General features: G+C 48.5%; 1 protein-coding gene across 5 annotated transcripts in view; it reads left to right on the forward strand.

The window, feature by feature from the left end:
• The window catches only part of IKBKB (inhibitor of nuclear factor kappa B kinase subunit beta), a 60,778-nt gene that overhangs the window by 1,473 nt on the left and 45,174 nt on the right, over nucleotides 1-14,131 (forward strand). The window lies entirely within an intron of this gene.

Below are 14,131 nucleotides of genomic sequence, written 5' to 3' on the forward strand. Positions count from 1 at the left end.
AATACAAAGAATTAGCCAGGCTTGGTGGCACGTACCTTTAGTCTCAGCTACTTGGGAGGCTGAGGCAGAAGAATCGCTTGAACCCATGAGGTGGAGGTTGCAGTGAGCCAAGATTGCGCTACTGCACTCCAGCCTAGGCAACAGAGTGAGACTCCGTCTCAAAAAAAAAAAACAAAAAACAAAAAACAAAACAAAACTTAGGCAGCCATGGTGCATACCTGTAGTCCCACTACATTGGAGGCTGATGTGGGAGGATTGCTTGTCCAGGAGTTTGAGGCTGTAGTGAGCTATGATTGTGCCACTGCACTCTAGCCTGGGTGACAGAGTGAGACCTTGTTTCAAAACCATTTTCAAAAAATTATTTAAAATATTGGGCACAGTGGCTCACGCCTGTAATCCCAGCACTTTGGGAGGCTGAGGCAGGAGGATCACTTGAGGTCAGGAGTTTGAGACGAGCCTGGCCAACATGGTGAAACCTCATCTCTACTAAAAATACAAAATTAGCTGGTGTGGTAGTGCGTGCTTGTAACTTCAGCTACTCAGGAGGCTGAGGCAGGAGAATTGCTTGAACCCAGGAGGCAGAGGTTGCAGTGAGCCGAGATAGTGTCACTGCATTCCAGCCTGGGCGACAGAATGAGACCCTGTCTCAAAAAAAAATAAAAGTGTATTTAAAATATTTGCTAATTATGATGTCTTCCCAGTATTGCTTGCAATACTGCATGGCAAAAAATAAGCAGATCCACATGAAAGTGAGAATTTCGTTTAGAATGGTGATGAAAATCCATATTTCAAATAATTAATTTTTTTTTTAATTTTGTAGAGATGGGGTCTTGCTATGTTGCCCAGGCTTGTCTCAAACTCCCATCCTCAAGCCGTCTTCCCATCTTTGCCTCTCAAAATGTTTGGATTACAGGCCTGAGCCATGGGACCTGGCCTCTGCTGAGGTTTTTTTTATTTTTTGTAGTGATGGTGGCCTCACAATGTTGTCCAGGCTTGTCTAGAACTCCTGGCCTCAAGTGATCTTCCTGCCTTGACCTCTCAAAGTGCTGGGATTACAGCCATGAGTCATTGAACCTGGCCTGTTTTTATTTTTAATTGACACATAATAATTGTACATATTTATGGGGTACAGTGTGATATTTTGATACATAATGTGTAATGATCAAATCGGGGTAATTGGCATGTTCATCACTTGAAACACTTATCCTTTTTGTTGGAAACAGTCAAAATTCTTTCTTCTGGCTATTTTGAAATATACAATAATTTTTTTTTTTTTTCCGGAGACAGAGCCTTGCACTGTTGCCCAGGCTGGAGTGCAGTAGTGCGATCTCGGCTCACTGCAACCTCCGCCTCTTGAGTTCAAGTGATTCTCCTGCCTCAGCCTCCTGAGTACCTGGAATTACAGGTGTGCACCACCATGCCTGGCTAATTTTTGTATTTTTAGCAGAAATGGGGTTTCACCATGTTGGCCACTCTGGTCTCAAACTCCTGACCTCAGGTGATCCGCCCACCTCAGCCACCCAAAGTGCTTGGATTATAAGCGTGAGGCACTATGTCCGGCCTGAAATATACAATAAAGCTTTATTCACTGCAGTCACCCTGTTGTTCTATAGAATACTATAACTTATTCCACCTAACTGTAATTTTGTACCCATTAACCAGTCTCTCCCTATTTCCCTCCAAAACTCCCCCCACCCCCCCCACCCTTTCCTGCCTCTGGTGACCACTATTCTACTTTCTACTGTGAGATCAGTTTTTTTGTTGTTGTTTTTTGGAGACGGAGTTTTGCTCTTGTCACCCAGGCTGGAGTGCAATGGTGCGATCTTGGCTCACTGCAACCTCTGCCTCCCAGGTTCAAGTGATTCTCCTGCCTCAGCCTCCGAAGTTGCTGAGATTACAGGTGCCTGCCACCACACCCGGCTAATTTTTGTATTTTTAGTAGAGATGGGGTTTCACCATGTTGTCCAGGCTGGTCTTGAACTCCTGAACTTCGGTGATCCACCCCCCCCCCCCCATCTCAGCCTCCCAAAGTGCTGGGATTATAGGTGGGAACCACCAAGCCTAGCCGAGATCAGCTTTTTTTGTGTGTGTGTGTGAGATGGAGTCTTGCTCTGTTGCCCAAGCTGGAGTGCAGTGGCACAATCTTGGCTCACTGCAACTGGTGTCTCCCGGGTTCAAGCGATTCGCCAGCCTCAGCCTCCCAAGTAGCTGAGATTATAGCCGTGCACCACCATGCCTGGCTAATTTTTGTGTTTTTAGTAGAGACAGGGTTTTACCATGTTGGCCAGGCTGGTCTTGAACTCCTGACTTCAGGCAGTCTGCCTGCCTCGGCCTCCCAAAGTGCTGGGATTACAGGCATGAGCCACTGCGCCTGGCCTTTTTTTTTTTTTTTTTTTAATTTTTAATTTCTTTGGAGATAGGGTCTGAATCTGTCATCCAGGCTGAGTGCAGTGGTGCCATCATGGCTCACTGCAGCCTTGACCTCCTGGGCTCAAATGATCCTTCTGCCTCAGCCTCCTGAGTAGCTGGGACTACAGGTGTGCCTGGCTAATTTTTGATTTTTTGTAGATAGGAGGTCTGTCTGTTGCCCAGGCTGGTCTGGAATTCCTGGACACGAGTGATCCTCCCACCTCAGCCTCTCAAAGTGCTGGGATTAACAGGTGTCAGCCAACAGACTTTACCCAACTGAAATCAGTTTTTTATTAGCTCCCACAGATGAGTGAGAACATGTGGTATTTATCTCTGTGGGCCTGGCTTAATTCCCTTAATGTAATGCCCTCCAGGCTCATCCATGTTGCCACAGATGACAGAGAGTACATTGTGTCTGTGTACCACATTTTCTTTGTTCATTTGTTCATTGATGGACATTTAGGTTGACTCCATATTTTGGCTATTGTGAATAGTGCTGCAGTAAACATGAGGGTGTCCATATCTCTTTGATAAACTGATTTCCTTTCCTTTGGATAGATACCCAATAGTGGGATTGATGGATCATACGGTAGTTCTATTTATAGTTTTATTTTTTTTTGAGATGGAGTCTTGCTCTGTCACCCAGGCTGGAGTGCAGTGGCATGATCTCAGCTCACTGCAACCTCCGCCTCCTGGGTTCAAGCAGTTCTCCTGCTTCAGCCTCCAAGTAGCTGGGATTACAGGTGCATGCCACCACACCCAGCTAATTTTTATGTTTTCAGCAGAGACGGGGTTTTGCCATGTTGGTCAGGATGGTCTCGAACTCCTGACCTCAGGTGATCCACCTGCCTCAGCCTCCCAACCTGCTGAAATTACAGGTGTGAGCTACCGCTCTAGCCTTATTTGTGGTTTTTCAAGGAACCTCCATACTATTTTCCATAATGGCTGTGCTAATTTACTTTCCCACCAATAGTGTGTAGAGTTCCCCTTTCTCCACATCCTTGCCTTCATTTGTTACTTTTTGTCTTTCTGATAGTAGCCATTTTAACTGTGGTGAGATGATATCTCATTGTGGTTTTGATTTGCATTTGTCTGATGATTAGTGATATTGAACATTTTATCATATACTTGTTGGCCATCTGTACGTCTGAGAAATTCCTGTTCAAATCATTTGCCCATTTAAAAAATTGGATTATTTATTTTTTTGCTGTTGAGTTATTTGAGTTCCTTGCATATTCTTGATATTAATCCCTTGTTGGATGGATAGTTTGCAAATAATTTCTCCCATTCCATAAGTTGTCTCCATAGGTTCCATAGGTTTATTCTGTTTTTTCTTTTGCTGTGCAGAAGCTTTTTAGTTTGATATAATCTCATTTGTCTACTTTTGCCTCTGTTAACTGTACTTTTGAGGTCTTATCCATAAAATCTTTTCCCAGACCAATGCCCTGAAGCACTTCCCATATGTTTTCTTTTTCTTTTTTTTTTTTTTTTGAGACAGTCTCTCAGCTGAGACAGGTGCGATCTCGGGTCACTGCAGCCTCCATCTTCTAGGTTCAAGCGATTCTCCTGCCTCAGCCTCCTGAGTAGCTGGGATTACAGGCAGCGCCATCACGCCCGGCTAATTTTTTTTTTTTTTTTTTTTTTTTTTGAGACGGAGTCTCTCTCTGTCGCCCAGGCTGGAGTGCAGTGGTGCGATCTCGGGTCACTGCAAGCTCCGCCTCCCAGGTTCATGCCATTCTCCTGCCTCAGCCTCCCAAGTAGCTGGGACTGCAGGCGCCCGCCACCACCCCCGGCTAATTTTTTTTTTTGTATTTTTAGTAGAGACGGGGTTTCACTGTGTTAGCCAGGATGGTCTCAATCTCCTGACCTTGTGATCCGCCCGCCTCGGCCTCCCGAAGTGCTGGGATTACAGGCGTGAGCCACCACGCCCGGCCACGTCCAGCTAATTTTTTTTTTTTTTTTTGCAACGGAGTCATGCTCTGTTGCCCAGGCTGGAGTGCAGTGGCTTGATCTCGGCTCACTGCAACCTCTGCCTCCTGGGTTCAAGCGATTCTCCTGCCTCAGCTTCCCAAGTAGCTGGGATTACAGGCACCTGCCACCACGCCCGGGTAGTTTTTATATTTTTAGTAGACACGGGGTTTCACCATGCTGGCCAGGCTGTTCTCAAACTCTTGACCTGAAGTGATCTGCCACCTTGGCCTCCCAAAGTGTTGGGATTACAGGTGGGAGCCACTAACAGGCGCCTGGCCTGTTATTTACTTTTAAAATCCAAAAGCCAGCTTCCTCCTCCTGCCAGCTGAACCCCATGCAGTCTGTCTGCACCTGCCTCTCCATCATTCCTCCCCTTGGCTGCCTGTGGTTTGGCGCTGAGCCCTCTTGCCGGACAGGCCTCCCTCTCCTCCACATTCCTCCAGGACCAACTCTAGGCCATCTCCTCCGCATACCCGGCTGGGATGGCTTTGTTCCGTGGGAACTGGTTCTCCCAGTGAGTTCCTCTGGGCCGGCCCCTGTGCCACCCTTCCTGTCTGCGTGTGGAGTAAGTCTTGTCAGGACCCTGCATTCCTGGTCAGCCAGGGCTGGGTTTGGCCTTGGAGTTCCTTCAGTTCTCCTGTAGCAAGTGCCTGACGTTGTATATGTGCAAGGTGCCCCAAATCATCCACTCTGCCAGTCCACAAATATTTATCGAATGTCTATTATGTGTACAGTGGTAATTAAAGCAGACCTTTGGAGAACGGAAAGAGCCGCTAGTCAACTAATTATAAATGTAAGCTCCTAAGTATGGTAAAGTGCGAGTTGGGAGAAGGACCCAGTGCACTGAGACCTTCCGTTGGGGTGGGATCAGTCAGTGTCAGAGGAGGTTCCCCAAGGAAGTGACACTTGAACTGAGGCCCTAGTAGAAGTCAGCTTGACAGAGAAGGTGGGAGGAGAGTTCCAGGCCAAGGGAGAGGCTCCTGAGGGGCCCCTGTGGAGGGCAGGTGTGGTGAGTGGGCAAGACCGAAGGCCAGTGTGGCCGGAAGGGAGGATGGGGCACAAGTGCCTGGGTGGCTGAGGGTGGACGGTGCGAGTCAGACCCTGTGGTGTTTTTTGGGCAGTTTCAGCCGAGGAGGTTTTGTTTTGATGGAGGAGCTGTGGAACGATGTTAGAGGGAAGCGCTGTGCCCATGGGTACGGATTGGGAGGGCCCAAGCAGTGGGCGGCACGCTGGGAAAAAAATCAGCTCTCAGAAGAAATGCCTTGATCCATAGTGCGCAGCAGTTCTCATGGAGTAGCTCCTCCCGCCAGGGCTGATTTCAAGCCACCAGTAGTTTAACAGCCCGCTCCGGCCCGGTTCCTGAGTAGTTAACAACCAGCTCTCGGTGGCTGCTACTAGGGTGTCACTGGCACCGTCCCAGTGATGCGGGCAGACCAGGTCTGAATGTTTTGGAGTCGTCCAGGTGAGAGATGGGGAGAGGTGGGCAGACTTAAGAGATATTTAAGCCTGGTGCGGTGGCTCATGCCTGTAATCCCAGCACTTTGGGAGCAGAGGCAGGTGGATCACCTGAGGTTGGGAGTTCGAGACCAGCCTGACCAACATGGAGAAACCCCGTCTCTACTAAGAATACAAAATTAGCCAGGCATGGTGGCGCATGCCTGTAATACCAACTACTCAGGAGGCTGAGGCAGGAGAATTACTTGAACCCAGGAGGTGGAGGTTGCAGTGGGTCGAGATCATGCTACTGCATTCCAGTCTGGGCAACAAGAGCAAAAGTCTGTCTGAGAAAAAAAAAAAAGAGAGAGAGAGATTTAAGGGGTGGAATTAACAGGGCTTAGTGGTGGAGTAGAGGTGGAGGGAAGCAGGAGGAATGGAGTGCCTGCAGGTCCTCAATGGATGACTATCCGTGAGCCCGGCCCAGGCCAGGAAGCCTCTACCTTCCTTCCCCATGGGTTCTCCCTAAGTTTGGGAAATCTCTAGGGCTGCTTTGGGTGCTGAGGAGAGGTCTTTGATCATTGTCCAAGTTCAGAAGATGAGCGTGTGTGTTCTCTGTTGAGGACCCCTCTGTTCACAGCCTCTTAAAAGAAGCAGCTGGGCTACGGTGGTGTTGGTTCCTTAACTCTCATGGTTTTACTCCACGTAACAACAGTGTGCACTTTCCTGACGCTCCATGCACTGTATCTTGTCTGCAGAAGAGGGAATATTGTAGTTATCACAATAGAAATTACATGAAAAAGCCCCAAGCATGGGTATCCTCAGTCAGAGAAGTGGCCTGATAATCAGAGGCATCATTTACTGAGAACCTGCTATGTGCCAGCATCAAACTAGGTATTTACGTGCTTTCTTTCCAGCCCGCACAACTCTGAAAGGAAGTACTGTTGTCTTTGTTCCCGTTTTATAGTTGAGGAGACTGAAGCACAGTCTCTGTGACTCACCCACAGAGGCTGAGCTCGCAAGCAAAGAGGCTAGGATTGGAACCTGCGTCTGTTCGGAACCCAACCTCATGCTTTTTCCATTGTGTCTGTGGCTTCTCTGTGGTGGGGACTCAGGGTGGGGCCTCGGTGTTCCTTAGGCTCTCCTTGTTCCCCACAGTCTAAACCTTTTTGAAGCAGGAAGGGGAAAACACTTCTTTATTGGTTTTTTGTTGTTTGTTTTTTGAGACAGGGTCTCCCTCTGTCACCCAGACTGGAGTGCAGTGGCTCGATCAGGGCTCACTGCAGCCTTGAATTCCCAGGCTCAAGGAGTCTTCCCACTTCAGCCTCCTGAGTAGCTGGGACTACAGGCATGAGACACCATGCCTGGCTAATTTTTTTATTTTTGTAGAGATGAGGTCTTTCTATGTTGCCCAGGCTGGTCTCGAACTCCTGGGCTCAAGCAATCCTCCTGCCTTGGCCTCCCAAAGTGCTGGGATTTCAGGCATGAGCCACTGTGCTTGGTTGAAAAACACTTCTTTGGAGTACAAAACACTTATAAGTCTTCCTTGTTAGACAGAGAACCCCACATTGAGTGTTTCCCAGGGAGGGAGGGCAGTTAACAAGCGAGCCCCCCCACAACCTGCTTACCCTCTTGTTGTGGTTCTCCTGCCACCCAGGCCTCACCATTCCACACTGTGTCGGGACTGCTTAAGACCTCCAGCCCAGGGGTCAGCACAAACCACTTCCCAGTACGGTTTAGATAGACTGATATTTTCAATGAGACCTTTGTTAAATACAAAGGAAGAGGAGGAGGAGATAACCAAGTGCCCCCACCTGGCAGCATGTTTTGGGAGAGGGGGAGGGAAACACGAGACTCAGTCACACAGACCTGGTTTCAGATCCTGTCTCTGTCAGCGTCTTGGCTGTGGGTCCCCACTTTATGCATGGATTATGGGGAGATCTGATACTGATCTCCTCAGTGCTGGGTCCCCAACATGGCTGGGCAGGATGTGGGTCAGCTGCCTTCTGGAAGTGACCCAGGGTACCTTGTGATATCATCATGTTCTGTGTGCACTGGGCTGTGAGGAGGGCCAGGAAGCGCTGCCTGGGGCCCTGCGGGATGCTCGTTGGGGTGGAGGAAGCAGTGTGTGCACTGGCTGTTAGAAGGCAGAGTATTAATGATCCCTTCTATGAAGCAGCATGGACCTCTACTTGTCACTTTATGGGACAAGGCAAAACTCACCACAGCTTATCTGTGTGCTTGGAAGCCTTAAAGCCTCTGCTCCATTCAGTCACTTCTCTAGGGATTTATAGAGCCTGGGCCTGAGCTCTGTCGGGGATAACAGGAAAAAAGGGGCCCTGCCCTTCGTGTGCTTACTCTCTGATCACAGTGATCCAGGGAGCATTCAGGAATGCATTAAGTGAGTCTAAATCCAAGCACCGAACTACATGGATAACAGTGGCTGCCATTTCTCCAGGGCATCATGTGGCAGCCCAGCTGGGTTCCCTGTCCGCATGATCTCTTCTGAGTGCTGGGGAAGGGAGGCTTCTTGGGGTGAATGGAGCTTTAGCAGGATCTGGAAAGGAGGTACACTTTCGAGGGCCTGGCAGGAAGACAGAAGCTGACTCAAGTGGGCAGAGCAGCATCTCCACAGGGCCAGAAAAGGAAGTGAGGCTGTGGTTGTTTATTCCCAGCTCCCTGTGGTCGGATACTGTGTTTCATTTTAGCTGACATCCCTGGAGCATCCCTGGAGCAGATGGAGCCATCCCCATCTTATAGATAAGGACCCAGATGCTTATATACCATGGGCTCCTATCGCACCTTTACCAGGCGGTGGGGGAGGGAGTTACACCTGGACCTGCTCGTCTCCTGAGCTCGAGTGCCTGGCTCCTGTGGGTGAGGCAGGAGGCCCCTGTGCCCATTGGGGGTCTGCACTGTAGGGAGTAGGGTGAAGAAGTCATGGCCCTCTTAGCGTAGACCAGGCGATGCTGGGGCCCAGGGTGTGTCCAGTCACCTGCTGAGCCAGGGGTGAAACTGCAGCCGGATCCCGGACCTTTTGGCTCCCAGCCCTGGGTCCTCCTGCCCAGTCTGTCTGGTCGCTGTGCCTCCGTTCTGAAGCACTCATCTCAGGGGGCAGGGTCTGAGAAAGAGGAGGAGGTTGTTACTAATTGCCCCCATGTCCACAGTGGCCTGGTTGGACACTTGCCATGATAACGGGACACTGGGCTTTCTGCGCTAAGGGTCTAAACGTAGCTCTTGGCCTCTGTGAGTTTCCCCTGAGTCACTGGAAGAGGCGAACTTGAGGAAGCTGGGCCCCTTTTGTTTCTCTTGTGACTGGTCTTCAGCTTGCATCTGCCAGGCACCTTTTGGTCTGAGGATGTGCTCCCCCTCTGCCTTTTTTACACCTTATGACACACATGCTTATACACAAGTTTTATGTTTACATGCATCAAAGGCAAGGAATTGCAAACTCTGAGGACCTTCATCATCACTACATTCAATCTGGACATACAGGGGACCCTTTCTCCCTTTTCTCAAAATACAGACCAGTTTTTTGTTGTTTTGTGTGTATTTTTTGAGACAGGGTCTCACTCCAGTAGCCCAGGCTGGAGTGCAGCAGCGTGATCACAGCTCAACACAGGTCTCGCTCTATTGCCCAGCCTTGACTTCCCAGGCTCAGGAGATTCTCCCACCTCAGCCTCCCAAGTAGCTGGGACTACAGGCATCTACTACTATGCCTGGCTAGTTTTTAAAAATATTTTTAATAGAGAAAGAGTCTTGCCATGTTGCCCAGGCTGGTCTCAAACCCCCAGACCCTAGTGATCCACCTGCCTTGGTCTCCCAAAGTGCTGGATTATAGGTGTGAGCCACCACGCCCAGCCACAAAGCAGTTTTAAGTTTTGTCCTTCACGAGGAGTTCATGTACCAGAAGTTGGGTACTGAGATGGCTCAGGCCTGGTCTGGGTTTCCACAGAACTAAGCTAAGACTCAGTAGATTCCAGGAAATATAAAATAAGCCATCCTTCTTACCTTACATGTGTTTGAGTTCCACTGCTAGTGAAGAACAAACTCCCTGGGGTTTCAGAACCAGTGATCATAGCCTGTTTCTGTGCTGTTTTAATTGAATTTCGCTTTCTAGAGCAGGTATGTTTTTAGTAACAAAGTCATTCTGTTTGCATTTCTGTTTCAAATGAAACATTACTCATGGAAAAACTGGGAATATTTCAGAATACTTCGTAGAGGCAGATGAAAGCCACTGTGTTAGGAAAAGCTTAAGTATGTCTGCATCTACAGCAGACCTTCCTAGGCCCAGGAAGTTAGGATTTCGCCTCAACTCTAGGGCGAAGCTGAGCTGTCTGTGAGTAGAAAGTTAGTTTTGGTCTCTATGCCCAGTTATTTCAAGACTTGTTCAGTGTTCACATTGCTGAGTTCAGTCTTTTTAGTTTGCATTTGGATATTTAAGACCAATATCAAGTCTTCAGTATCAGAATCTCCTCCTGATTCTGGGTTGGGCCAAGTGACAGCTGTGCATCAGGTCCAGTGTTTGTGTTGGGCGAAAGACTGCAGTTATCCAATTTGTAGCTAAACAGATTACCTAAAATCGCTTAATAAACTGAGTCATCTAATCTACTTTTTGGATCTGGTGATCTGTCCTGTTTCATTTGTGGTGGGTAGAATAATCCACCCCAACCCCACCAAGAAATCTGCATCCTAATCCCTGAACCTATGACTGGGTGGGGCAGTATGGCAAAGGGAAATTAAGGTTGCAGATGAAATTAAGTTTTCTAATCAGCTGACCTTAGATGGGGAGATGGGCCTGGCTTCGCTGGGGGTCCCAGTGTAATCCCAAGGGTTCTTAAACGTGGGAGAAGGAGGCAGCAGAGCCAGTGTTAGCCGATGCATGTGAGGAAGATGGCGGGCCATGGCTGACACCAGGATGGGCTAAGGGGCCACGAGCTGAAGAAAGTGGAGCTTCTAGAAGATGCAGAAGGAAAAGTAGGGAAACGGACTCTCCCCTAGAGCCTCTGGATGGAGCGTAGCCCCACCAACATCTTAGCTCAGGGAGACCCACGTCAGGCTTCAGCAGATAGAACTGCAAGGAAATAAAGTGTGTTATTTTAAGCCACCAATTTGTGGTAATTTATTACAGCAGCAATAGAAAACAAGTGCACTCTTCTGTGTATTGAAGTTACGTTGCTGAAGATTTTTCAGTATCTTGGTTTAGTCTCAGTCATTCTGAGGTAACGAACCATGAGTTACAGTCTCTTTGGCTAAACCATTGCTTGGAATACTGTCCATGGAAATGTTGCAGGGTGGATGGAGGTGGATAGATGCTCTTGGCAATGGAACCTCATGCTGCAGCAGGGCCATCGGTCTCTGTTTGTGGAATCCTGCGTTCCCCACGTCTGAGCTCCTCTGCAAACTCCACCTAACTGGAGGCAAGTGTCTGTAGCAGCGTCTCAGTCGGCTCCTCAGTGCTGCTATCACGGAGTAGCTGAGAATGGGTAATTTATAATGATTTTATTTCTCATAGTCCTAGAGGCTATGAAGTCCAAGGTCAAGGCATCATCACAGGGTGAAGGCGAAAGGGCAAGAGACAAAAGGGGCCAAAATTGTCCTTTTATAACCATCAGTCCCACCTGGGATGCAGAGCCATTGTGGCCGAATTGCCCCTTAATACTGAGGTGACGTCCTGGCACAGTGGCTCACACCTGTAATCCCAGCACTTTGGGAGGCCGAGATGGGCGGATCACGAGGTCAGGAGATGGAGACCATCGTGGCCAACACGGTGAAACCCCGTCTCTACTAAAATACAAAAAATTAGCTGGGCGTGGTGATGGACGCCTGTAGTCCCAGCTACTAAGGACGCTGAGGCAGGAGAATGGCGTGAACCCGGGAGGCGGAGCTTGCAGTGAGCCGAGGTCATGCCACTGCACTCCAGCCTGGGCGACAGAGCGAGACTCCATCTCAAAAACAAAAACAAAAAAAAAGAAAAATACTGAGGTGATACTGCTACAACGGGAATTGGCTTTCATTGAATTATGGAAAACTGTGGACACTTAAACCATAGCAGATATCGTCAGGCAGAGCTGCTGTGGATGAAGCTACCACAGAACTGGGCAAAAATGAGTCTGAGCACTGTGGGGAAGTGAAACCTGAAACCAAATTCATGTCAGCCTGAGAACAGACCGGGAATCGGGAGGTACAGGAAGGTGTAACATGGTCTGCACATCAATTAAAGAAACGTTATTCTTTTTTTTTTTTTTTTTTTTTTTGAGACAGAGTCTCACTCTGTCACCCAGGCTGGAGTGCAGTGGCACGATCTCGGTTCACTGCAACCTCTGACACCTGGGTTCAAGCAATTCTCCTGCCTCAGCCTCCCAAGTAGCTAGGATTACAGGCACCCACCATTGCACCCAGCTAATTTTTTATTTTTAGTAGAGATGGGGTTTCACCATGTTGGCCAGGCTGGTCTCGAACTCCTGACCTCAGGTGATCCACCTGCCTGGGCCTCCCAAGTTTCTGGGATTGCAGGCATGAGCCACCATGGCTGGCCAGAAATGTTATTCTTTTGACACATTCCCTAATTCTTAAAAAGCTTGAAATAGACTTGTGTCCACCATGGTTTGTACCACTGTACTAATCAGTTTGATAGCAACAAGGTGGCCGGGTGCAGGGGCTTAGGCCTGTAATCCCAGTTCTTAGAGAGGCTGAGGTAGGAGGACCACTTGGGGCCAGGGGTTTGAGACCAGCCTGGGCAACATAGTGAGACTCCATCTCTACAAAAATAAAATACAAATAAAAAAAATTAGCTGGACACAATGACCATGCTTGTAATCCCAGCTACTTGAAGCTGAGGTGGGAGGATCGCTTGAGCCAAGGAGTTTTAGGTAGCAGTGAGCTATGATCACTCCACTGCACTGCAGCCTGGGCAACAGAGTGAGACCCTGTCTCTAAAAAGAAAAAATAGCAACAGGGTTTACAGTTGTTGAGAGAGGTCAGCTCTTGTTCAGAGAGCGCCTCAGAATCTAGGCCAAAGATCAGGGTTCTACTAGACAAAGAGAATGAGAAGCATACTTAGGGCAGAACCTGGATGCCCATGCCTACTGCCGCAGACTGGACTGAGGGGGTCTCCCGTAGTCACAGACGTAAGCTTGTGGCTGCACCATGGGTGAACCTTGGAAACAGTGCTCAGGGAAAGAAGCCTGTCACAAAAGGCCACATGATATATGATTCCATTTATATGAAACATCCAGGACAGGGTAATCCGTAGAGACAGAAAGAGGTAGGTGGTTGCCTAGGACTAGGGGGGCTCAAGGGGAGTAGGGAGTGGCTGCTGATGGGTGTGGGGTTTCTTTGTGGGATGGCAAACATGTTCTAAAGTGCGCCGTGGTTTTGGTCTCACAACTCTTGAGTATGCCAAAAACCATTGAATTGTGTAATTTAATTGGATGAATCGTATGGTGCATGAATTATTCTCAATAGAGCTGTTAAAAAAAAAAAAAGTAGGCATGCAAGGTCACCATCTGATGGAAAGCTTAGCCAAAGTGGTATTGGGCTTTGATGAAAGCAGCTTCTGAGAGTATTTTAGAGGTGTTAACAGTACCTCCTTTCTGGCATGGAGTCTACTGTTCCATTTCCACCTTTTTTTCTGAAGCTTTTGGTTCTTGGTGTCGGTGTTAAGGATTGGCTTATTGGTCAGTGACTCACTGGTCTTATTAGACAGCTTCTGGTGTATGTGGAAGTTTCCATTTTTCCTTTTCTTGCTGTGAGGGTCCTTGTTCCTGCAGGGATCCCGGCCAGTTTGGTAACTGTGAGACTGAGGTGGCTTGAGTGCCGTGGGAACAGCCACACTGGGAGGCCTTGCCACAGTCCTCTGTGTGTCTTTTTTTTTTTTGAAACAGGGTCTTACTCTGTTGCCCAGATCTCCTGCAACCTCTGCCTCTTGGGCTTAAGCAATCCTCCCACCTCAGCCTCCTGAGTGGCTAAGACTACAGGTGCATGGCACCACACCTGGCTAATTTTTGCATTTTTTTGTAGAGATGGGGTTTTTCCACGTTGCCCAGGCTGATCTGTGTGTCTTTTTAAGTCCCATTCAGTACCATGTCTGTTGCTCACTTACAAGATTTATGATTCTTTTCAGTTTGTATCTTCATAAACTGAGAGAAAACAGAAATTGGCCTAACAGGGCCTCTAGGACATCCTTCAAGTGAGCCACAGTAGAGTCTGGTACAATTGTGAAATCTTCTCCTACTGCTAGGTGCCCTGTGCCACCCTGCAGGCGCGTCTCTTGCCCAGATGTGTGTGCGGGTAGGGAGTTTCATGCTGTAGGTAC

This window comes from Symphalangus syndactylus, chromosome 10 (genome assembly GCF_028878055.3).
Source record: "Symphalangus syndactylus isolate Jambi chromosome 10, NHGRI_mSymSyn1-v2.1_pri, whole genome shotgun sequence".
NCBI classification, from domain to species: Eukaryota; Metazoa; Chordata; class Mammalia; order Primates; family Hylobatidae; genus Symphalangus; species Symphalangus syndactylus.